The following is a 24608-nucleotide window of genomic DNA, read 5'->3' on the forward strand; positions in this document are numbered from 1 at the left end:
ACCAACCCCCCCCACCCCACCGCCCCGCCCCACCATGCTATACTGATCCGCATGGTTCAGGTCAGGCGCGCACGCTGGTGGACCTTCTCACAAGGTTGTTTTCTGAGTTCCAGACTCCCCCAGCCTGTGTGTGAATGCATCTGCCTGTAGGAGGGAGTCCTCCAAAATGCAAACCACATGGGCTTGAAGCGAGAAGGCTGGTTGTATTCTATCCTACAAAAAACCAGCAAAATCCAAAAATACAGTCAAATCCGGTGACTGAAGATCTCCACGGATCGTAATGTCCTCAGGGACATCACCATTCAGAGCGCCCCTGGGCAGGCTGGAGGCTACGGGCCCTGCTCAGGTGCGGCTGCAGAGTGGAATAGGCTCCTAATAAGGCAGGTGTCAGTCGAGAGAAAATATGATTAGTGATGGTTTGTGAAGGAGCACATGCGCCCGGAGAGGCTAGGAAGGAAGGTGACTGCCGAAGGGGTATGCGATCAAACTCTAAAAGTCCTCGTATCCCCAACAGGGCTGATGGGGATTCAGGAACACGAACATGTTGATCCTACTTCTGTGTTGGAGAGCAGGGAACTCACGACAGCAAGCCATCCTGTTACCGAAGCTTTGGATCATCTAACAGGTACAGAAATATTTAAGGAAATGGGGGGCTTGTCGGCGCTCACTGTAAAAGTATGTCGAGGCAGGCTTGGTGATTGTGGGGAAGTTACCCGGGAATGCAAACAGCTTTCAGCTCCACAAACGCTTTTGAGATTAGAGGAGCCCCTTGGTGGCTTTGACTTTAAGTGGAGATTGTTCCCCTGAGAGAAATCAGCCTCAAATTTTCGAGCGTTCTTGGGCATAAGGAAGGAAATTGTTCCAGCAGGAAGGCTTTTATCAAAGAACCCGGTTTGAGTCAGAAGGAGAGAAAGGCACTCGTCGGCAGCATGGGCTGCCGACCCCCTCCGGTCAGACACAGGTCCAAGAAGACGCTGGTGCAAAGTCAAAGGTGACCCCTTCCTGAGGTGAGAGCATCTCAGGATACCAAAGACGGGGGGTAAAAAACAGTGGGATTTCAAATCGAGGCTCTTGGCTTGGAGAACCTGACCCAGTTCGTTCCTTAGCCTGTCTGACCCTAGAAGGATATATATTGCTTTTGGTTTTTAGGTTTTCTAACTGAATTATCCTTTATACACAAAATTCTCAGATTTAAAGTGTGCGGCTCAGTTTTGACAAATGCTTTACCCATGCTTCTCCCATCCTGATTAAAACAAGGAACATTTCTGTCACCCCTAAATGTTTCTTCCCGCTCTGTTCAGCGAACACCCACCCCAGCCCACTTCCCTGTCATGGGCATTCACTGTTCTGAACTCCACCATCAGAGGTAAGTTTTGTTGGTTCTACAGGTTTATATAAATGGAAGCATACGATATGCATCACTTTATGTATGGCTCTTTTCACCCAAAAGAATGCTTTTAAGATTTGTCACTGCTGTTGTGTAGAGTAGAAGTTGGTTCTATTTTATTGCTGAGTGGTGTTGCATTACAAGATTATATCACAGTTTGTTTATCCATTCACCTGTAGAAAGACTTTGGGGTTGGCAAGTCTTGGCTCTTATGAATAAGCTATTATGAACATTCCTGGATGGACATTTTTCTAGAGACATGCCCTCGTTTCATTTGGATAAATTCCTAAGAGTAGGATTTCTGAGCTGCAAGATAGGTTTATTTTTAGTCTATAACGATCCACCAAATTGTTTCTCGACATAGTTGAACAATTTTATATTCCCAAAAGCAATGCAAGAGTGTTCCAACAGGTTCCACATCCTTACTACCCCTTAATATTGTCTGTCTTTGAAATTTTAGCCATACTGGTATCTGTCGTAAAGCAGTGTCTCACCTGAGCTTGATTTTTCTCTCCCGATGACTGTGTGATGTGGCTTCTCGTAGACTTATTGTCTAAGTGTACATCTTCTTTTGCCAGTGATGTGCCCTTTTTCTTAATGGGTTATCTGTTGTTTTATACTGTAGGAGTTCTTTGTATATTCTGGACAAAAAGTCCTTTGCAAATATTTTTTTTCTAGGCTGCCACTTTTTGGATGATAATTTTCTTCAAGAACATATGTTAAAGTCTTTTTTTTTAAATTGTTTTATATGTGCTATTAGAGTCCTATCTAAAAAACTTTTGTCTATATTATGTCATGAAAATACTCTTATATGTCTTGTAGGAGTTGTCTGATTTTAACTTTTATGCTTAGGTACATGATCTGTTTCAAATTAATTTTGGTAAATGATATGAGTAAAGATTGATGTCCCTCTCTTTTTTTTTTTTTTTTTAATACAAGGGTCCAGTTGATACAACAGTATTTCCTGAATACTTTCTTTTCCCCCCTCAATTGCCTTGGTACCTGTAGATGAGTTTATTTATGGACCCTTTTTTTTGGTTCTAATTAATTATTTATCTATCATCCTAGTACAGTTGTATAAAATATTCATTACTGAATCTTTTCATTAAGTCTCAAAATCAGGTATTAATACTATCTTTTTTATTAAGGTAGATTTTGGCTATCCTAGGTCCTTTGCATTTACATATAAAATTTAGAATCTACATATCAATTAGCACAAATAAGCGTGCTAGGAATTTAATTAGAAACACACTGAGTCTTAAACAAAATAAATAAAAAATTAAAAAAAGAGAAACACGTTGAATCTTTAGAAGAATTTGGGGAATAATTACATCTTAACATCTTAACAGTATTGAAATCTTCTAATCCATGAACTTGGTAAACCTTTTCTTTAGCTCTTTTAAATTTTTATCTGGATAGTGTTTTATAGTTTTTTGTATAGAGGTCTAGGTTACTTCCAATTAAAAAAAAAAAACTACATCCTCAAATATTTTGTTGATGTTTGTTAATGTTCATGAATGTTGTTGTAGAGGATACTACTTTAAAGTTCATCTTCTGGGGCGCCTGGGTGGCTCAGTGGGTTAAGCTGCTGCCTTCGGCTCAGGTCATGGTCTCAGGGTCCTGGGATCGAGTCCCGCGTCAGGCTCTCTGCTCAGCAGGGAGCCTGCTTCCTTCTCTCTCTCTCTCTCTCTGCCTGCCTCTCAGTGTACTTGTGATTTCTCTCTGTCAGATAAACAAATAAAAAAAAAAATAAAGTTCATCTTCCAATCACAATATAGTTATCAATTGCTGTACAATAAACCACTCAATAATTTAGAGGCTGAAACTAACAGTAATCATATATTCTTTTTCTTTTGGGCCTTCTCTTTTTGGAGTCAATTAGATGGTGAGTTCCAGTTCTCCTAAGGTTTCAGTAAAACATCAAACAGAATTGCTGTCATCTGAAGGTTTGACCCAGACTAGATGATCCCATCACCAATTAGCTATCTCAAATGGTGTTGGTCATAATCCCCAGGTGAGCTTCCTCTTGGGGTTTCTTGACTATCCTCACATCAGGGTAGCTGGCTTCCTCCACAATAAGTGATCCAAAAGACCAAGGGAAAATATGTAATCCCTAATGTAGTGCCTTGCAATGCCTCATTAGTTATGACTTACCATATTGGTCACTTAAGGCAGATGTGATTCAATAGATAGAGGCATGGATCATGGAGCCATCTTATGACTGACTACTAATCTAGTCTACGGAAGTAGAATTGATCTCTATAAGTTGATTTGTGTGCTGTGGCCTTGCTAATTTTTAGTAGGTTTTATTAAATATCCTCCTTATTCCTATGTAAATAGCTACCCATCAAAGATATCTCTTTCCAACCTCATGCCTTCTATTTCTTTAGAGCACTGGCTAAAATATGTGGTATAATGTTGATTAGAAGTGCTGAGAAGAGACATCCTTGTCCTGTTCTCAGTCTCAGATACAACATGTTTAATATTTCACCTAAAGCACAGTATTGGCTGTAGGTTTTTCATGGGTGTTCTTTATTAACTTGAAAAAGTTTCTTTCTATTCCTAGATTCTTGCAAGCTTTTTCCCCCTCTAGGAATGTCGTAGGATTGAATTTTTGTCTAAGGCCTTTTCCCCTACATCTATTAAAGTAATCTTATAATTTTTCTCCTTTATTTTGTTAGTGTAAGTTTTACTGGTTTAGCATGCCTAAGCCAATCAATTTACCATTCTGGAATAAATCCCAGTGATGCCTTAGTCCCTTTATATGTTTCTGGATTAAATTTTCCAACACTTTTTAAGGACTTTTGCATTTCTTTTTTTTTTTTTTAAGATTTTATTTATTTATTTGACAGACAGAGATCACAAGTAGGCAGAGAGGCTGGCAGAGAGAGAGAGAGAGAGAGAGGGAAGCAGGCTTCCTGCAGAGCAGAGAGCCCAATGCGGGGCTCGATCCCAGAACCCTGAGATCATGACCCGAGCCGAAGACAGCAGCCCAAACCACTGAGCCACCCAGGCGCCCCAGGACTTTTACATTTCTAACCACCAAGGATACGAGACTATAATTTTACTTACTCATTGTATGTTTGTCAGGTTTTGTCAGAGTAATATTGACCTCAAATAGGTTGGAAGTGTACCCTAATTTTTGTTTTCTGAAAGAATTTGTGTCAGATTAGTGTGATTTTTTCCTTAAATGGCTTTTTTAAAAGATTTATTTATTTATTTGAGAGAGAGAGAGCATGCAAGTGCATACCCAAGCAAGTTGGGGGGAGGAACAGGGGGAGAAAAAAGTCCCAAACAGACTGTGCTGAACCCAGAGCGCCACATGGGGGTGGATCTCACAGCCCTGAGATCATGACCTGAGCAGAAATCAAGAGTCAGACACAACTCACTGGGCCACTCAGGTGCCTGTTTTCCTTAAATCTTTTATGGAATTTAAAAGAACATTTGCAGATTGATTTTTCTTTTAAGTAGATTTGCTCCCTAATTCAATTTATTTAAAAGATAAATTACTATCATAATTATTCTCGTGTTAGTTTTATGTGTTACTTCCCAGAAATTTGCCATTTTGTTTCAGTTGACAAATATATTGGCACAGAATTGATTTGTAATTTTAAAAAAGATTTTATTTATCTTAGAGCGCGCATCTCCAAGCACATGAGTGGAGGAGGGGGGCAGAGGGAAAAGCTGACTCCCCACTGAGCAGGGAGTCCAACATGGGGCTCTGTCCCAGGACCCCTGAGATCAAGACCTGAGCCAAAGGCAGATGCTTGCTTAACCAACTGAGCCACCTAGGCACCCCAGAGCATTAAGGTTCTGTTCATCGCTTTTTTATATTTCTCCTTTCACTCATCTGTGTCTTCATATTTAAAGTGCATATTTTAAGAACAGGTACTTGATTCTTCCTTTATATCTAGTGTGACAATTCCTGCTTTAAAATTGGAATGTATACAAAAACACTAATTGAAAGGTATATATATCCTGACGTTCATAGGCACATTATTTACAATAGCCAAGATGTGGAAACAACCTAAGTATCCATGGACAGAGGATTAGATAAGGAAAACCTGGCGCATATATATATATATATAGATATATATATATACACATACATATGAATATTCTGCAACAACAACAACAACAAAAGAAATCTTGCCATTTTTGACAGCATGGATTTTGAGGGCATTATTCTAAGTGAAATAAGACCAAGAAAGTCAAATACCATGTGCTCTCATGTGTATGTGGAATCCGCCCCCCAAATTAAATAAATTAAAAAACATCTTTAAAAAGCTAAGTTCATAGAGAACAGATAGCTTGTTGCCAGAGGCAGGGATCACGGGCAAGATAGGTAAAAGGAGGAAAACAATACAAACCTCCAGGTATGAAATAAGTCAGTCATGGGGGATAATGCACAGCATGGTGACTTTAGTTAATAATCATGTATTGCAAATGAGAGGCTAAGAGAATTGATCTTGAAAATCTTCATTACAAATAAGATATTTTATAAATTGGAACATGAAAGTCATTTGCATTTAATAGAAGTGCTGAGATAGTTGGGGTTAGTGATAGCAACATCTAATTTGTTTTCTCTGTTCTTTAGTTCTTGGTTCTGTTTTCTCTTGAGTTAGTCAAAGTTTTGGACTTTTTTTTTAAACTTTTCTCTTCTATTAGCCTTCTTAATTTTTTTTTATGATTACTCTAATACTGTTATTAACACTCCAATATGTTATTAACATATCACTTCATATATAACATAAAAACAACAAATAAGCGTATAACAGTTTGTTCCCATCCTGTCTTTGTGTTATCACCATATATTTTTTATTCTTGCTTTACCAATCTTGATTTTTATTGATCATTTTACTCTAAAAAGTCCATTACAGTGTATACAAATTGAGAAAAGAAAAGAAAACTTCTCATATTTACTATTTCTACGACTCTCCTTCTTCCCTATTTAGTTTTTCATTGGTGAAATTCATATCCAACCGGAAGAACTTCCTTTAGCATTTCTTACAGTGTCAGTCTGAATGTATTGTCTGAGCTACTCTTTGTCTGGAAACTGTCTCTTTTTACTTTAAAAAAATACATTTTTATACTTCATGGCAGAATCTGTGTAATAGTACCTCCCCACACTCGACCCTCTGCCCTGATATTTTATTTTATTATTGTTTTTTAAGATTTTATTTATTTATTTGACAGAGAGAGATCACAAGTAAGCAGAGAGGCAGGCAGAGAGAGAGGGAGAGAGAGGGAAGCAGGCTCCCTGCTGAGCAGAGACCCCCGATGCAGGACTCGATCCCAGGACCCTGAGATCATGACCTGAGCTGAAGGCAGAGGCTTAACCCTCTGAGCCACCCAGGTGCCCCGCCCTGATATTTTAATGTCATCCTTTTATCTTCTGAGTCTCCATTGCTCACTCTTTCTCTTTCTTCCTTTTCTTCTTTCTTTTCTTTTTTTTTCCTTTTTTTTTTCTTTTTCTCTTTTTTTCCTTCATTCATTCATTCGTTCTCTCTCTTTCTTTCTTTTTTACCTCTCTCTCTCTCTGCTGTCTTTCTACTCCAGGTTCTACTGTATATGAATTCTCTTAAGCCCCCCCTGCTCCCCCCACCCCGTGGTTGACAGCAGTTTGACTACAGTATGTTCAGGTGTGGTTTTCTTTGTATTTGTACTAACTGGGGTTTTCTGACCTTGGACCTGTGCATTGATGATTTTGAGGGCAATTTGAAAAAATTGGCCAATATACTTCAAATGTGTCTTTTTTCTAATTCTTACTTTCTTCTTTTGGGTTCAATTACAGGGTCTTCCCCCCTCCGCCCTCCCCCCCAGTTTGCTTTCCCTTTCCTCTGTTCTTAGTCTAGGATAAATACTATTAATGTGTCTAAGTTTATAACTACTTTCTTTGGTTGCACACACTCTGTTAATCCCATCTTTGATTTTTCTGAATTTTAGCTATTGTACTTGTTCACTTAAGATCTCTATTTGATTGCTTTCTTTTTTCAGCTTCTATGTCTCTTTTGAAATTATCCATTACTTTATTGTAACATTTTCACATAGATTATTTTATTTTTATAAAGTGAAGCTGCTTTTTTCCAGTTTGATTGATATAATTGACAAGTAATATTGTGCAGGTTTAAGGTATATAATGTGTTGATTTGATACATTTATAAATTGCAAAATGATGATTACCATGGTATTTGCTCCCACCTTCATCCTTCACACAGTTACCATTTCTTTTTTGTGGTGAGAACATTTTAGATCTACTCTTTAAGCAATATTAAAGTATATTTTATATGATAGAGTATCAGCTATAATTCCTATGCTGTATATTATAGCCCCAAACTTATTAATCCTATAAGTAGAAGTTCATACACTTTGGGAATAACCCCTCATTAACCCCAAACCTTGGTAACTACCACTCTGTTGTTTCTTTTTTAAGATGCCATGTATAAGGAATATCATACAGTATTTGTCTTTCTGTACCTGACTTCACTTAGCATGATGCCCTCAATGTCCACCCAACTCGTTTCAAACACAGCATTTCCTTCTTTCTCATGCTGAATAATATTCCATTGTTTGTATATCTTATATCTTATTTATCCATTCATATGTTGATGGACACTTAGTTTGTTTCCATGTCTTAGCTATTGTGAGTAAGACTTCAATCAACATGAGAGTGCAAATCTCTCTAGAAGATTCTGATTTCATTTTCTTTGCATATATACCCAGAAGTGGGATTGCTAGATGACATGATAGTTCTGTTTTCTTTGTTTATTTTGGTTTTTACCATTGTTGAATGGGATGCATTACTCAGTGCTCACCATGATAAAGTATAGTCCCCATCTGTCTTCAAACATCATTATTAAAATATTATTGACTGTATTCCCTATGATATACTTGCCTTCACTATGACTTATTTTACTACTGAAAATGTGTACCTCTTAATTGCCTTTAGGTATTTCACCTCTCCTTCCACTCACTTCCCCTCTGACAACCACCATTCTCTATATTTAAGAATCTGTTCTTTGTTTGTTCATTTGGTTTTTAGATTCTGTATATAAGTGAAATCATATGGTATGTATCTTTCAGTGACTTATTTCACTTAACATAATACTCTCTGGGTGCATCTGTGTTATTGCAAATAGCAAAATATCAGCTAAACAATATTCGATAGTGTGTGTGTGTGTGTGTCTGTGCACACACAAGTTCCATATGTGTTATATATATTCCATAGTGTGTGTGTGTGTGTATGGTATTTGATATATATGGAATACACGTATTCCAGAGTATATAGTGTGTTTGAGTATATATATATGTGTGTGTGTATATATACTGATATACACAATGGAATATATGTATATATATTCCATAGTATATTCCATAGTGTATATTCCATTGTTATACACATACACATATATACCACTTCTTTATCCACTCATTTGCTGATGGATACTTGAGTTGCTTCCATAGCATGTCTATTTGAAATAATGCTGCAATGAACATAGGGGTACATATTGTCTTTTTGAATTAGGATTTTCATTTTCTCTGGGTGACCCAGGAGTAGAACTACTGGATCATGCAGTATTTCTATTTTTAATTTTTGAGGAACCTCCATACTGTTCTCCACAGTGGCTGCACCAATTTACATTCTCACCAGCAGGACACAGGGCTCCTTTTACTCCACATCCTCACCAACATTTACTTCTTTTTGATTCTAGTCATTCTGATAGGTATATGAGAATATGTCCTTGTGGTTTGGATTTGCATTTCCCTAACGATTAGTGAGATGTTGAGCATCTTTTCATGTGTCTCTTGGCCATCTGTATATTTTCTTTGGAAAATGTCTATTTAGGTCCTCTGCACGTTTTTAAATTGAATTATTTGGGGAGGCGTTTTTTTTTTGTTTTTGTTTTTGGGTTTTGTTGTTGTTGTTGTTTAAGTTCTTTACATATTTAGGATATTGGCCCCTTATTGAATACCTTATTTAACACTATCTTCTCCTATTCAGGAGGTTTACCTTTGTTTTGTTGATGGTTTCCTTTCCTATGCAAAAACTTTTTATTTTACTTTTGTTTTCCTTGCCTGGGGAGGCCTAGCTAGAAAAATGTTGCTAAGGTCAATGTCAAAGAAATTACTGTCTTTTTTTTTTCCTAGGATGTTTATGATTTTATGTCTCACATTTAAGTCTTTAACCCATTTTGAGCTTATTTTTGTGTATGGAATAGATAGTGATCCAGTTTTATTCTTTTGCGTGTGGCTGTCTAGTTTTCCCAGCACCATTTAGGAAAGAGACTGTCTTTTCCCCATTGTATATTCTTGCTTCCTTAGTCACAGATTAATTGTCCCTGTAAGCATGGGGTTATTTCTGGTTGTCTGTTCTGTTCTTTTGCTGTGTCTATCTTGGTACCAGTACCATACTGTTTTGTCACTATAGCTTTGGAGTATATCTTGAAATCTGGAATCGTGATACCTCTATCTTTGGTCTTCTTTCTCAAGATTCCTTTGGAATTTTGAGGTCCTTTGGGGTTCCATACAAATTTTAGGATTGTTTGTTCTAGTTTTCTGAAAAATGCTATTGGCATTTTGTTAGTGATTGCACTGAATCTCCAGAATGATTTGGGTCATAGGGACATTTTAACAATATCCGTCGACTCCATAAGCATGGCTTTCTTTCCATTTGTGTCATCTTCAATTGCTTTCCGCAGTGTTTTATAGTTTTCAGACAACAGGTCTCTAACTTCCTTGGTTAAATTTATTCTTAGGTATTTTATTTTTGTTACAATTACATAAAAGGGATTTTTTTTAAGTTTTTATTTAAATTCCAGTTACCATACAATATAATATTAGTTTCAGGTGTATAATACAGTGACTCAATACTTCCATACAACACTCGGTGCTCATCACAAGTGAACTTCTTAATCCCCATGTCCTATTAACCCCATCCCCTCCACCCCCACCTCTCCTCTGGTAACCATCAGTCTGTTTCTTGGTTTGCCTTCAGCTATTTTATTTTTTTTAAGCCTTTGCTGATTTGTTCTGTTTCTTAAATTCCACATATGAGTGAGATCATATGGTATTTGTTTTCCTCTGACTGATTTTGCCTAGCATAATACTCTCTAGCTCTGTGTCGGAGCAAATGGCAAGATTGCATCCTTTCTCTGGTTGAGTAGTATTCCAGTGTGTGTGTGTGCGTGTGTGTGTGTGTGTGTGTGTGTGTGTGTGTGTCATTTCTTTATCTGTTCCTCAATCAGTGAATGCTGGGACTAGATCCTTATCTTGGTTAGTGTAGATAATGCTGCTATAAACATTGGGATCCCTTTGAAATAGTATTTTGTACTCTTTGGGTAAATATTCAGTAGAGTTGATTGCTTGATCATAAGGTAGTTCTATTTTTTTTTTAAGATTTTATTTATTTATTTGACAGAGATCACAAGTAGGCAGAAAGGCAGGCAGAGAAAGAGAGAGAAAAAGAAGCAGGCTCCCTGCCGAGCAGCAAGCCGGATGTGGGGCTCGATCCCAGGACCTTGAGACCATGACCTGAGCCGAAGGCAGAGTCTTAACCCACTGAGCCACCCAGGTGCCCCGGTAGTTCTATTTTTAACTTACTGAGGAACTTCCATACTCTTTCCCATAGTGGCTCCACCAGTTTGCATTCCCACCAACAATGCACGAGGGCTCCCTTTAATCACGTCCTTGCCAGCACCTGCTCTTTCTTGTGTTGTTGATGTTAGCCATTCTGACAGGTATGAAGTAGGATCTAACTGTAGTTTTGATATGCATTTCCCTAATAGAGAAGTGATTCTGAGCATCTTTTCATGGGTCTGTTGGCCATACAGATGTCTTCTTTGGAAAAATGTCTGTTCATGTCTTCCGTCCACTTTTAATTGGATTATTTATTTTGGGGGTGTGTTTCATAAGTTCCTTATATATTTTAAATACTCACCCTTTACCAGATACATTCTTTGCAAATATCTTCTCCTGTTCAGTAGATGGCCTTTTAGCTTTGGTGATTGTTGCCTTTGCTGGGCAGAAGATTTTTATGTTGATGGAGTCCCAATAGCTTGTTTTTGCTTTTGTTTCCCTTGCCTCAGGAGATCTTTCTAGAGGGAGGTAGCTATGGCCGATGTCAAAGAAGTTACTGCCTGTGGTCTCTTCTAGGATTTTGATGGTTTCAGGTCTCACATTTAGGTCTTTAATCCACTTTGGATTTATTTTCATAAATGGTATAAGGAAGTGGTCCAGTTTCATTCTTCTGCATCTCGCTGTCCGGTTTTTCCAATATCATTTGTTGAAGAGCCTGTCTTTATCCCACTGGATGTTCTTTCCTGCTTTGTCAAAGATGAACTGACCATAGAATTGTGGGTTTATTTCTGGGTTTTCTATTCTGTTCTATTGATCTGTCTTTTTTTTTTTTTTTTGTACTAGTACCATACTCCTTTGATTACCACAGCTTTGTAATATAACTTCAAGTCCAGAATTGTGATGCCTCCAGCTTTGCTCTTCTTTTTTCAAGGTTGCTTTGGCTATTCTAGGTCTTTTGTGGTTCCATATAAATCTTAGGATTGTTTATTCTAGTTGTATGAAAAATTCTGGTGGTATTTTGATAAAGATTGCATTAAATGTGCAGATTGCTTTGGGCAGTATGGATATTTTATCAATATTTGGTCTGTCAACCCATGAACATGAACATTTTTTCCATTTCTTTGTGTTATCTTCAATTTCTTTGATTGATGTTTTATAGGTCTCAGAATTTATGGTTGGGTTTATTCCTAAATATCTTACTGTATTGGTTATAATTGTGAATGGTATTCCTTCCAAAAGGCTTCATTTTCTTAATTTCTCTCTTCCTCCTTATTAGTATAGAAATGCAGTGGATTCCTGTATATTAATTTTATGTCCTACAGTTTACTGAATTCATGTATCAATTCTAATAGTTTTTTGTGTTGTCTTTAGGGTCTTCTCTATATAGCATCATCTGCAAATAATGATAGTTTAACTTCCTTACCAATTTGGATGCCTTTTATTTCATGTCGAACTGCTGTGGCTAGGACTTCCAGTATGGTGTTGAATAAAAGTGGTTAGAGAAGACAATTCTGTCTTTTCCTTGATCTTTAGAGGAAAAGCTCTCAGTTCTCCACCATGGAGTATGATGTAAGTTGTGGATTTCTCATACATGGGATTCATTTTATTAATGTATGTTCCCTCTAAACCCACTTTGTTGAGAATTTTTGCCATGAATGGGTGTTGTATTTAGCCAAATGCTTTCTCTGCATCTACTGAGACGATCATATGGCTTTTATCCTATCTCCTCTTAATGTGATGTATCACATTGATTTTGCAACTATTTTACCACTTTATCATTCCTCCAATAAATCCTATATCATAGTGAATTTTTTAAATGTATTGCTGAATTCAGTTTGCTAATATTTTATTGAGGATTTTTGCATATATTTTCATCAGAGATATTGACCTGAAGATTTTTGTTTTGTTCTGTTTTGTTTTAGTAGTGTTTTTATCTAGTTTTGGTATCAGGATAATATTGGCTATATACAATGAATTTAGAAGCTCTCCTTCCTCTTCTATTTCTTCTTGAATAGTTTGAGAAGAATGGATATTAACTGTTCTTTAATTGTTTTTGGTAGAATCCACATGAATCCATCTAGTCCTAGACTTTTGTTTGGGAGTTTTTTGTTTGTTTGTTTTATATATGGATTCAACGTCATTACTAGTAATTGGTCTCTTCAAATCTGTTATTTCTTTTTGATTCAGTTTTGAAAGATTGTATGTTTGTAGGAATTTATCCATTTCTGTTAGGTTCTCCAATTTGGCATATAAGTTTTCATAATAGTCTCTTCTCTTTTGCATTTCTTTGGTGTCACTTGTTACTTCTTTGCCTTCATTTCTGATTTTGAGTCTTTTCTCTTTATTTTCTGATGTGTGGGTAAAGGTTTATCAATATTTTTATCTTTTCTAAAAATCGGCTTCTGTTTTCATTTTCATACTTCATCTCTATTTCACTATTTCTGCTCTAATATCCATTATTTCTTTCCTTCTATTAGCTTTGGGCTTTGACTGTTCTTTTTCAAGCACATTTAGGTGTAAGGTTATGTTATGTGTTTGAGATTTTTCTTGGTTCTTGAGGTGGATCTGTATTGCTCTAAACCTGCCTCTAAAAACTGCTCTTGCTGCAACCAAAAGATTTTGGATTACTGTGTTTTCTTTTTCATTTGTCTCCATGTATTTTATTTCTTCTTTGACGTCTTGCTTGACCCATTCATTGGTAACATGTTATTTAGCTGCCGTGTATTTGTATTCTTTCTCTATTTTTCTTTCAGAATTGATATCTAGTTTTACACCCATTGTGGTTGGAAAAAATAGATGGTATGACTTAAATCTTATTAAATTTCTGAGCCCTGTCTTATTATCTAGTCTTTGCTGTATCCTGGGGAAAATTCATTGTGCACTTGAGGAGAATGTATTTTGCTGCCGTTGGATGAAATGTTCTAATGTATCTGTTAAGTCTACTTGGTCTAAAATGTGGTCCAGATATAAAACTTTCCTGTTGATTTTCTGTCTGAATAATCTAGTGGAACACTAAATTCCTCTAGTCTTATTGCTGTCTATCTCTTCTTTCAGATCTGTTGGTATTTGCTTAATATATTTAGATGCTGCATATGTATTTATGATCTATCTTCTTGATGATTAGACCCCCTTATTATATAACATTTTTATCTATAGTGACATTTTTGGTCTAAAGTCTCTTTTATCTGATATTAATAAATCTACCGTGTATGTGTGTGTGTGCGCGCGTGTGCGTGTGTCCACTTTCATGGAACACCTTTGCCATCCAATCACTTGGAATCTGTTTCTGCCCTTAGAGCTGAGGTGAGTCTCTCTGGTAGGCAGCCTATAATTGGGTCTTCCAGGTTTTTTTTTTTTTTAACATACAATCAGCCATTCTACACCTTTTGATTGGAGAGTTAAATCCATTAATATTTATAATAATTATTGATAGGTAAGGACTTCTTAATGCCATCCTATCTTTCTGGCTGTTGTGTATTTGAATTTTTCTTCCTTTTTTGGTAACTCTATTTGTATATTGGTAATTTCCTATAGTGCTGTGCTTTGATGTCCTTCTCTTTATTTTTGTGTGTCTACAGAAGATTTTTGCTGTATGCTTCCCATGAGGTTTATATAAATCACTATGAAGATAAAATAGTCTATTTTACATCAATAACAATTTGACTTAGATCACAAATTTCTACCTTTTTATCCTTTTATCCCTCTATTACATTTAGGATGTACATTTACTTTTTGTGTATTGTTTAAAAATTGTTGAAGTTACATTCTTTCTCATTAGTGCTTTCATCCTTTGACCTTTATTGTAGAGTTGGGCTAACACATCACCATTTTACAGTATTAGGTAAACACATGGTCAGAGTATCCTATCTTGTATGTTTACCAGTGGGGTGTATATTTTCACGTTACTATTTAGCATTCTTTTTGTTTCAGCTTGAAGGACTCCTTTCAGCTTTTCTTGTAAGGCAGGTTTAGTGATGACGAATTCCCTCAGCTTGTGTTTATAAGGGAAAGTCTTTATTTTGCCTTCAGTCTAAAGAATAATTTTGGTGGGTAAAGTATTCTGGTTGGCAGTTTCTTTCTTTCAGTACTTTGAATATATCTTCCCATTCTCTCCTGGCCTATGAGATCTCTGCTATAAAATTTGCTAACAGCCTCATGGAGGTTCCCTTGCATGAGAGAATTTTTTTTTTCTCTTCTACTTTTAAAATTCTTTGCTTTGGTTTTAGACAGTTTTATTCTGTGTAATGGAGAAGAATATTTCGGATTGCAGGTGACCTATTACCTTCATGAGCTTGGATGTCCTCATCTTTTTGAAGTTCTCTGTCATTATTTATTCAAATAAACTTATTCTTTTCTCCCTCTCTTCTCCTTCAGAGACTCCAATAATGCAGACATATTTCTTTTGATGGTGTCTCCTCTGGGCTTTCCTCCTTCCTTTTCATTTCTTTTTTCCTTTTTCTTCTTCTAATTGTATAACTTCAATTGATCAGTCTTCTAGCTTACTGACTCTCTCTTCTGCTTCTTTAAGTCTGCTGTTGAAGTCATCTATTGAATTTCTTAGTTCAGTTGTTTTATCTTTCATTTCACAATTTCTGTTGGGTTCTTTTCAATGTTTTATCTTGGAACTTCTCATTTAGTTCTAGTATTAGTTTCCTCTGTTCTGTGTTTTTTGTTGTTGTTGTTATTGTTGTTGTTTGTTTGTTTGTTTGTTTTTCTTCAGCTATCTGAGAGTCTGTAGAAATATCATTTTGAAATCTTTGTCAGATAATTACTGGATCTCCATTTCTTTGGGCCCAGGTACTGGAAGTTTACTATATTTTTTGATGTAGACGTATTTCCCTGATTCTTTACGATCTCTGCAGCCTCAAATAGTTGTCTGTGCATTTGAAGAAACACAGATTTTATGCACTAATTTCAGATAGGGAAGTCCTTCATCTCAGATGGGGCACACTGGATTGTGCTATGACCCTGGGTCTAGTGATAGAGGATGCCAAGTGTTGGGACACATGGTGGCACCATGCCCAAGTGTGGTGTGACATCTCTTTGGCTCAGGCCACGGGAGTCTACAGTATTGCCAGCTGTGTGGTCCTTAGCAAGCACTGTACAGGGAAGTGTGCAGTGGCCTCATGGGCTATAGGGCTCCTAAGCAGCATCTCCAGGACTGGTAACAAGGGATGAGGCCAGGTAGTGGTGGTGACTGGAGTCAGTGGTATGCACACATTCAGCTGCAGGTGCTTATGTGGTGGTAGAGGCCACCTGTAGACATGTTTGTAGTGATGGGGACCAGGGCCAATTCTGGGTCACTGGTGTCTGTAGAGGACCTGGGTGTCAGCATGTCCTCATATGACCTTGCACTTTATTCCCAGGTCTGCATACTGTGGAAGCCAGTGACAGGGGTCAAGCTGGGGGACATGCAGGCCAAAAGCTAGAGAGACTGGTCTACAGGTGGGCATGGTGGTGCTGGCCATTGACAGAAGACAAGACATGACATGGACTTGTAAGCAGCTGTGGGGGACCTGGATATTAGTGTGCTCACCTATAGTTGTACTCTCTTTCCCTGGTTATGCACACTGTAGTGAGGGTCAGTGACAGGGGTAAGGCTGGGAGTTAGGGGCATGCCAGAACTAAAGCAATCTATAGCTAGGAGTGATGTTGGTGACTAGTGACAGAAAGCAGGGCTTGATCCATATCCACAAGCAACTGTGGGAGGCCCTGGATATTTGTGTGTTTATTGGTGACTGCACATGCTCCCTTTCATGTATATGTTCTACAGTAGGGGGTCAAGGATACACATCAGGCAATGACAAGCAGGTGCTTTTCCAGGGGATAACGACACAGGCATGCTGGTGGGGGTCAGCCCAGGTTGCTTACACTGGTATCCTGTAGTCACACAGCTGTAGAAGCCTGGGCTGACTGTGAGTGTAGCATCCAGACCCTGATGGATGTGGGAAGGAACCAAGGTGCTGAGTTCTTACACTTGCACGGCCAGAAAGATCTTGCATAATTGCCAGTGTTGGGTCCAAGCTTTGGCAGAAGGAGTTTTAAGGGAGGGGAGAGGATGGAATAAGGGAGGGACTGAGGGGGAGCCAGTGTTAGCAATAGTAAGTACCCATGGCAGAGCTGCTGAGTTTGTCTGAAGAGCAGGTCTCTGTGAACCACAATCATTCCTGCTATGTGTTTGCTAATAATAACCTGTTTTTCCTCCTATTCCTAGCTGGCTCTCTTTACCAGTTTGGGTGGTGTAAAAACTGAAGCATGACCTTCACACAGTGCCTGGAGAGGCTAAAGATACTCATCTTTCTACCCATTCTTTCGTTTCTGGTGAGAGGAACTCTCACTGGGTGGAAATCTCCTTCTTGGAGTTGAACATTGCTGGCATGGGGATGGGATGCTGTGGAGAAAATAAACTTGTTTTTCTTCTCTTGTGTGAATATTCTCAGTTGTTAGGTTTTTTTGTTTGTTTTTGTTCCATGTTGTTGCTAAAATTTCTGAAGGAGAATCTCGAGCTCTTCTGGAGCTGTGTTTGCTCATGGATGGCTAATAATTACTTTTTATGGGCAAACAGGGAAGCTGGAATCTCCTACATCACCATTTTTTTCTAGAAGGCCTTGGTTGCCTTAAAGTGATTGCCTGCTAATTCCAACTTATGGTCATTTGAGGGGTTTACTTTTATTGACTGGTTTCCCCATTGGCTATTTTCGCCTACATCTATTTTTTATTGTGTGTTGGGCATCATTGGTAATATGTTGTAGAGACTGAATCTTGCTAGCTCATTTGGAACTGGGATGCTTTTTCCCCCCTTAGCAGTTGAGTGTATTATTTACAGATCACCTTCATCCCATAGCAGCTTAGTTTTAAGTTCTGTTAGGGTGTTTGGTAAGCTGGTTTTGCCCTTAGTCCTAGGACAAACCTCTCAGTTCTTAGATATGGAAGTGAAGTCCAAAATATGAAAGTGAAATGACAAAGATACTTATAAGCACCTCTCACATACAGGGATTCTAACTCCAAACTCTCATTCTTCTATGGTGGGCAGCTGGTTAAATCTCTTCTTAGCTCTTTCAATGCTTCAGGTCATTAATATTGCCTCTGGGCTCCATCCTATCTCCTCTAAACATGAATAATAAGGATTCAGGCTAAAATTACAGAACAATTCTTATGTGGACTTTTGGAGTTTCCGATCTGTGATTCCATCTTTCTGAGAATTTTCCTTCTCCATATTCAAGGATTTCTGGAAATCCCAAAAGAGTTTTCTGATTCCACAGGTCCCAAAGACTGTCTTCAGTTCTTGCTGTCAGGTTCTAGGACTACTGGAGTATCCTCAAGGGAAATGTAAATGTGGATCTTACCCAGTATGGCTCCTTTCTGTTTCTCCCAAGGATCAAGTCTTTACTTGGTTTAAGCCTGTATTTGGTCCCTGTTCAATCACTCTAGTTTTATTGTGGTTGTTGCTTAAATTGTACCCACAATTTTTTAAATTGCTTCCTCTGGAGTGATTAGTTCAGTGCACGCTGTCCTATTGCCTAAATTAAAACGCCTTGAGTAATTTTTACCTATTAATTTATTCAACAAGTATTTGTTGAACCCCTACCATGGACCTTGAAGTAGGTTAGACATTGGATATGCAATGGCAAATAAAAACAAAAAAGGGAGTGAGATAATCATTAAAAAAAAAATAAGCTATAATTCCTATCTTCATGAAACTTCCAATTTGAGAGCAACACACACAAAGAAATCACACAAACATATGTATAATGATAGCATGTGGTTATAAGAGTCTGTAATAGGGCAATTTTAACTGATCAAGGAGATTCGGGAAGATGTCCCTGGAGAAGTAATAACAGTGCTACCATCAAAATTTGCTGCTGGCACCTGGGAAGTATTCGTGTGATTAGAGAAGCTGAATTCCCTTTGCTGAGTCCATGGCCACAACCTTGAAATCAGTTGTCCAGTAAACCATGCACTAACAGCAGAGGAGTCCAGTAATGTGCTGGTTACTAGGAAGCAAAGATTTGTCTTGGATATCAATTGTGTGAGAAAGCATCTGTAATACATCATGGATCAGGAGACCTGTGATTAGAGTAGGTGGGGGTGGTGGAGGGGGAATGAAACTCCACCAGATCTAACAGTCCAGTGCAGGGACGTGTGAAAACAAATGGCCACTTCTAGCACTTCTGAATAATTGTGAATAGATTTCAATGACCTAAATGGGATAGGATCTGAGAATTGCTTTCTTTTATAATGCAGTGAAGAACTAGACCAGACAAAAATTGCTTTTATGGATTAAAAGTTCTATTGGTGACAAGGAACTCTGAGACACCCAGGATTTTGTCCCTTTATTGGAAGCCTGGGCATCCACCCATAGGAACTGGAGTTGGGTCACCTGGGAGGTGGAAGGCAGTGGCCACAGAATGAGCCCGAGGGAGCAGGAGGTGAGCACTTCCCCATAAAGCATGAAAAGAGAGGGGAGGGTACTCTTTCACTCCTTCACTTTTGTCATAGCAACTGCTTAATATTCTTTTATGAAGATTTATTCTGAGTCCTGTCAGCCTTATGGTAATGTTTTCTCAACTTATTTTATAATTATGAAATAATTATAAATGGGTGACAGATACTGAGTTCCTCTTCTTTCTGTGCAGTGGTCGACATTCTGCCTGAAATTCTATTCTGATTAGCCAACTCTCGGAATAATTTGCCTTTGTAAATCTTCCTAGTCTAGTGTAAACATGAAAAATAACAGGGAGAGAGAGCACTCATTCTTTCAGTATCTGTTGAGTCTTCATTAATGGAGGTTCTAATTCTATGAGAAATATTTAAAAAACAAAACAGAATGGTAGGACGGAAGACTTAAAAATACTCATAGCCTGTTACTTAATGTTGGGTGTTAGCAGCAATGAGATTTAAGTGCTTCATGCGTCTGGACCCAGAACAGGACTCTCAGTGAACCTCACAGTGGTTGGGTAGATAAGGCAAAACATGATGAGGCAGGAAAGGTTTCCTCCGGCCAAATCACACATAAAGCCTTTTGAGGTGTATTAAAGATTTTAGACCTTCAATAACCAAATTCATATAAAAATCGTCCTCTGACTTCATCTAAATGAAGCAAAGGTGCATCAGGAGAGGCTGTTAAAAGGTTCTTGATTTCATCCTGATGGAAGTTAAGAGTGGCCAGGAGGAAGAAGGTAGTGATGGAGAATTAGAGGTGTTTACGGGTTTAGAAGATGTTTAGGAAGAGCAAACGAACTGGCTTAGTGATTGATTGGACATGAAATGTGTTCCAAGCATTTCTTTCCCATGTACTGGTTTCTCCTTAACAGTATTGTGTTGTGCATAACAAATGTTATACTCTGATTCTTCATTCTCTTTTTCTTGAAGATTTATTTATTTGAGAGAGAGAGAGAGAGCTCAAGCAAGCAGGGAGGAGGGGCAGAGGGAGAGGGAAAAGCAGACTCTCCGCTGAGCTGAGCAAGGAACCAGGCTTAGGACTTCATCCCAGGACCCTGGGATCATGACTTGAGCCAAAGGCAGATGTTTAGCCAACTGAAACACCCAGGTGCCCTCTGATTCTTTATTTTTAACATCGTAATTATATACTGCTATTAAGCAATGTGTAATGACTCATTGACCTTATGTACCATAATTTAATCCCCTGCTCCCCATTGTGGGATGCAGAAGCTGTTCCCCAAGTTTTGCTAACATATGTGATTCTGTGATTGATATCTTTGGGCATAAAGGACCTTTGCTATAGCTGATAATTTATTTAGGATAAATTCCCACCAAAGGATTCACTGGGCTAAGATCATATTGAGATTCATACGGCAATAAACAGATATGCCTATTGTAACATCATAATTATATCATTTCTTTAGGGAAACAGCCTTATGTCAGGTTGATAACATCAAGGTTCTTTCAGCATGGAAGAGAGAGCAATTTGTCTTCACTGCAATACATACATGCTCTGGATACAAATTTGTCTTTCCTGCCCACAATGGACTGTAGAACACCATCCATGGACTAGGAGAACCTCTTATTTGCCATCAGGGAAGAACACAAAACATTGCTTCTGAATATAGAACTCATGTTATACCAAAATAAGTGGTGGTTGGTTTATATATGGAATTCAGTGATCTTAAAATATTACCCCGTTTCCCTCAAAAGCAGCTAGTATCCTGGAATGGTCTACTGAGGAGTCCGTTACAGTACCTACAAGGGAACAACACCCTGAGAGTTTGGGGTTAGAACTTAAAATATGCTGTATATACTTTATCCAGCCAACCAGTACATGGTGTATTTCCCACAGTCAGAAACACAGGTGTGAGAATCAAGAGGTAAAGCTGGGAAAAACTCCAGTATTTTTTAATACCCATTCATAGAATTTTTTCTTCTTGTCCCTACAACTCTGCCCTTGTAATCTGAATGTTTTACTTCTCAGTGGAGAACTGTTTTTGCCAGGGGACACCATGTTCCACTGAATCAGGGGTCTCGTTGGTCCTCTGCCCATGTCAGGCTTGTTACCGATACTACTAAACCAAGAAGGGGAAAGTTGCTATCCTAGCTAGATGTTTGTTCTTGGTCATTGAAAAGAAATTTGAATTGCTGATGTACCTGGGTCAGAAAAGACTATGTCTGGAACCTCGGGGATCTTCTCGGGTTTTAGAGTCCCCACGTACAATATTAAGTTAATAGAGAGCTGAAGGAGCCAAAATGGAAGGCGAAACAACTAAGGGTTTAAGCCATCTAGGAAGGAACCCAAAGGAACACTGATGAGTGGGGGCACCTGGTGGCTCAGGCAGGGAAGGGTTTGCCTTCACTCAGGTCATGATACTGGGGTCCTGGCATTGAGCCCCACATTGGGCTCCCTCCTCTGTGGGGGTCTACCTCTCCCTGCACCTGTCCCTCTGCCCTTCCCCTTAGCTTGTGCTTTCTCTCTCTCTTAAAATAAGATCTTTTTTTCTTCACTGAAAATATTTTAATAAATTTTTTAAAAAGAACACTGATTAGTGGAGATCATGGATAAGGGGAGTTACCAAGAGCAACCACTGCCTATGAGCAACTACATAAAGGCTAATACACGCATGTACTTGCACACGTGCACACACACACATACACACCCTGTTGGGTTTTGTTGTTGTTGTTGTTGTTTACTTATCCTCTTCCTTATTCCTTAATTTATATAATACTTATTAACAGTGGTTGAGAGCATGTGTGGCATCTATATTGAGTTACAAGATTTAAAGAAAAATGTTCAATGGCTTTATGATGTATACCAGGACAAAGTAAAAGAAATGAAAATGTTCAGATAGTATATGGGCAGAATCCAAGAAGGTACCTCTTATAGGGCTGGCACAGACAGGAAGATATCCCTGTCCTTACAGACCAGTGGAAGACTGAGTTCAGCTTAACCTAAGAATGGAGCTTATAACAATACTATGCAAGAATGAAAGGAGCCTCCTTGTCCATGTAATAAGTTCCCTGTTACGGGGAGGCTAAATGATACTCAATGGGATTTATGTATTAAGCACAAGACTGTGAAGCCAAATAGGGTATTACTGTTTTTGTTTTGCATTTGAGGAAAATAATTGTCAGGTGATAAAACTTGCCTGTTCTCATACAGCTAACAGTGGGGCTGCCTAATTGCATCTAATACCAAAACGTAGCTCTGCATTTTGCTGGTAACCCAACAGGACCACGGGGAAAACTAGGAGATTATTTTTTCTCTCTTTCTAAGGGTTTCAGTTTGTCTCGGGAGCCAAGAAGTTCTTTCTGTGTGTCAGGCAGCTTATGTGAGACCTACTTTAATATATTTATTCGATTTGCATCATTAAATGGTATTTAGACCGATTATTTATCCCATTAACCTATAAAAATTTATAGAAAGCTGGCATAGCATTACACAGCTAAAGGCGCTAACTGTTGTCAGTATGTTGTCAGTATGTTTCCTCTGCTCCCCTTACCTAATCACCCCTACCACACACAGCATATAGGTATACAACACACACACATACACACACACACACACACTCACACTCACACTCACACTCCGGATATTTGCATAAGCAAGTGTGCTTGAGTTTAAACATGCCTCGTGTTGTATAGTGATGCACTATTTTAAACTAGAAGGTGGCTACATGGCTTAGACACTCAAACACTTATGTATAAAACAAAATGTTTTTTCCCGGTATTACTAAGATACAATGAGAACACTGTACAAGCTGCACAGCCAGATGATGTACACATACTGTGAAACAGTTAAAACAGCAATTTTAGTGAATATCCATCTTCTGATGGACATACGATTTTTTTTTTTTTTTTACCTTGTAATGAGAACTTTGTGGATCTACTATCTTAGGAACCTTTAAATACACCACGCAGCAGTGTTAACCATAGTCGTCACGTTATACATTATATTCTTAGTACTTATTTTATAACTGGGAATTTGTACCTTTTGAACAATTTCATCCAATTCCCCTAATTTCAGTAACAACACATCTAGTCACACCACATCTGACCTCTTTTTTTCTGTAAATTTTTATTAAAATAGTACATGTAAGTAAGATCACAGAAAATCTGTCTTTCTCTAACAACTCACTGGGTATAAGGCCTTCAAAATCCATTCTTGTAATAGATGGCAGAGTTTCCATTTTTATGGATAAGTAGTATTCTTTGTGTGTTTCTGTGTGTGTAATATATATATACACCACATTTTATTCATTCATCCATCCATGGACAGACACATGGACAAGGTTGTTTTCAGGTCTTTGCTATTGCAGTGTTGCAGTAAACATGAATGGGGGTATGGATGTTGCTTTGACATAGTAGTATCATTTCCTATGAATACATACCCAGAATTGAAATCACTGGATCATAAGGTAATTTTAGTTTTAATTTTTGGAGGAACCTCCATACTGTTTTCCTTATAACTGTCCCAATTTATAATTCTGCAACACAAAGTTTCCCCTCTTCTCCCATCCTTGCCAGCATTTGTAATCTCTTATCTTCTTGATGTTAACTGTGCTAACAATAATAAGCATGAGGTCATGTGTCACTGAGGTTCTGACTTGCCTTTACCCAAGAATGAGTGATTCTGAGCACCTTTTTAGGTATCTGTTGACTATTTGAAAATCTTTGGGAAAATGTCTATTTAGGTCTTTTGCCCATTTTTCAAAAAGATTTTATTTATTTGATAGCACAAGCAGGCAGAGGGAGAGGGAGAAGCGGGATCCCCACTGAGCAGGAAGCCTGATGCGGGGCTCAGTCCTAGGACCCTGGGATCATGACCTGAGCCAAAGGCTGATACTACCGAGGTGCCCCATCTTTTGTCCATTTTTAACTGTATAATTTGTTGTATTAACATCATGTCTTCTTTATCTATTTTGCATAGTAACACTTAATCAGATAAATGATGAGCAAATGTTTTCTCCCATTCTGTAGATTGTCTTTTTAATTTCTTGATTGTTTCTTACGCTGTGCAGAAGCTATTTAGTTCAGGTAGCTCTGCTGGTTTATTTTTATTTTTGTTGCTTATGCTTTAGCTGTTCTATCCAAAATCCATTGTCAAGATTCATCTCACAGAGCCTATTTTCTGTTTCTTCAAGGAGTTTTATAGTTTCCAATCTTACATTTAAGTCCTTCCTCCATTGGGGGTTAA

At 38.1% G+C, this 24608-nt stretch overlaps 1 long non-coding RNA gene across 1 annotated transcript in view; it reads left to right on the forward strand.

Moving 5' to 3' along the window:
- The first annotated feature begins 531 nt into the window (after nt 1-531).
- LOC132005585 (uncharacterized) overlaps nt 532-24608 on the forward strand; it is an 85380-nt gene continuing 61303 nt past the window's right edge. The window contains exon 1 of the long non-coding RNA XR_009400849.1: nt 532-625. This is a non-coding gene — a long non-coding RNA (uncharacterized LOC132005585). The remainder of the gene's footprint in view (nt 626-24608) is intronic.

This window comes from Mustela nigripes, chromosome 17 (genome assembly GCF_022355385.1).
Source record: "Mustela nigripes isolate SB6536 chromosome 17, MUSNIG.SB6536, whole genome shotgun sequence".
Taxonomy (NCBI): domain Eukaryota; kingdom Metazoa; phylum Chordata; class Mammalia; order Carnivora; family Mustelidae; genus Mustela; species Mustela nigripes.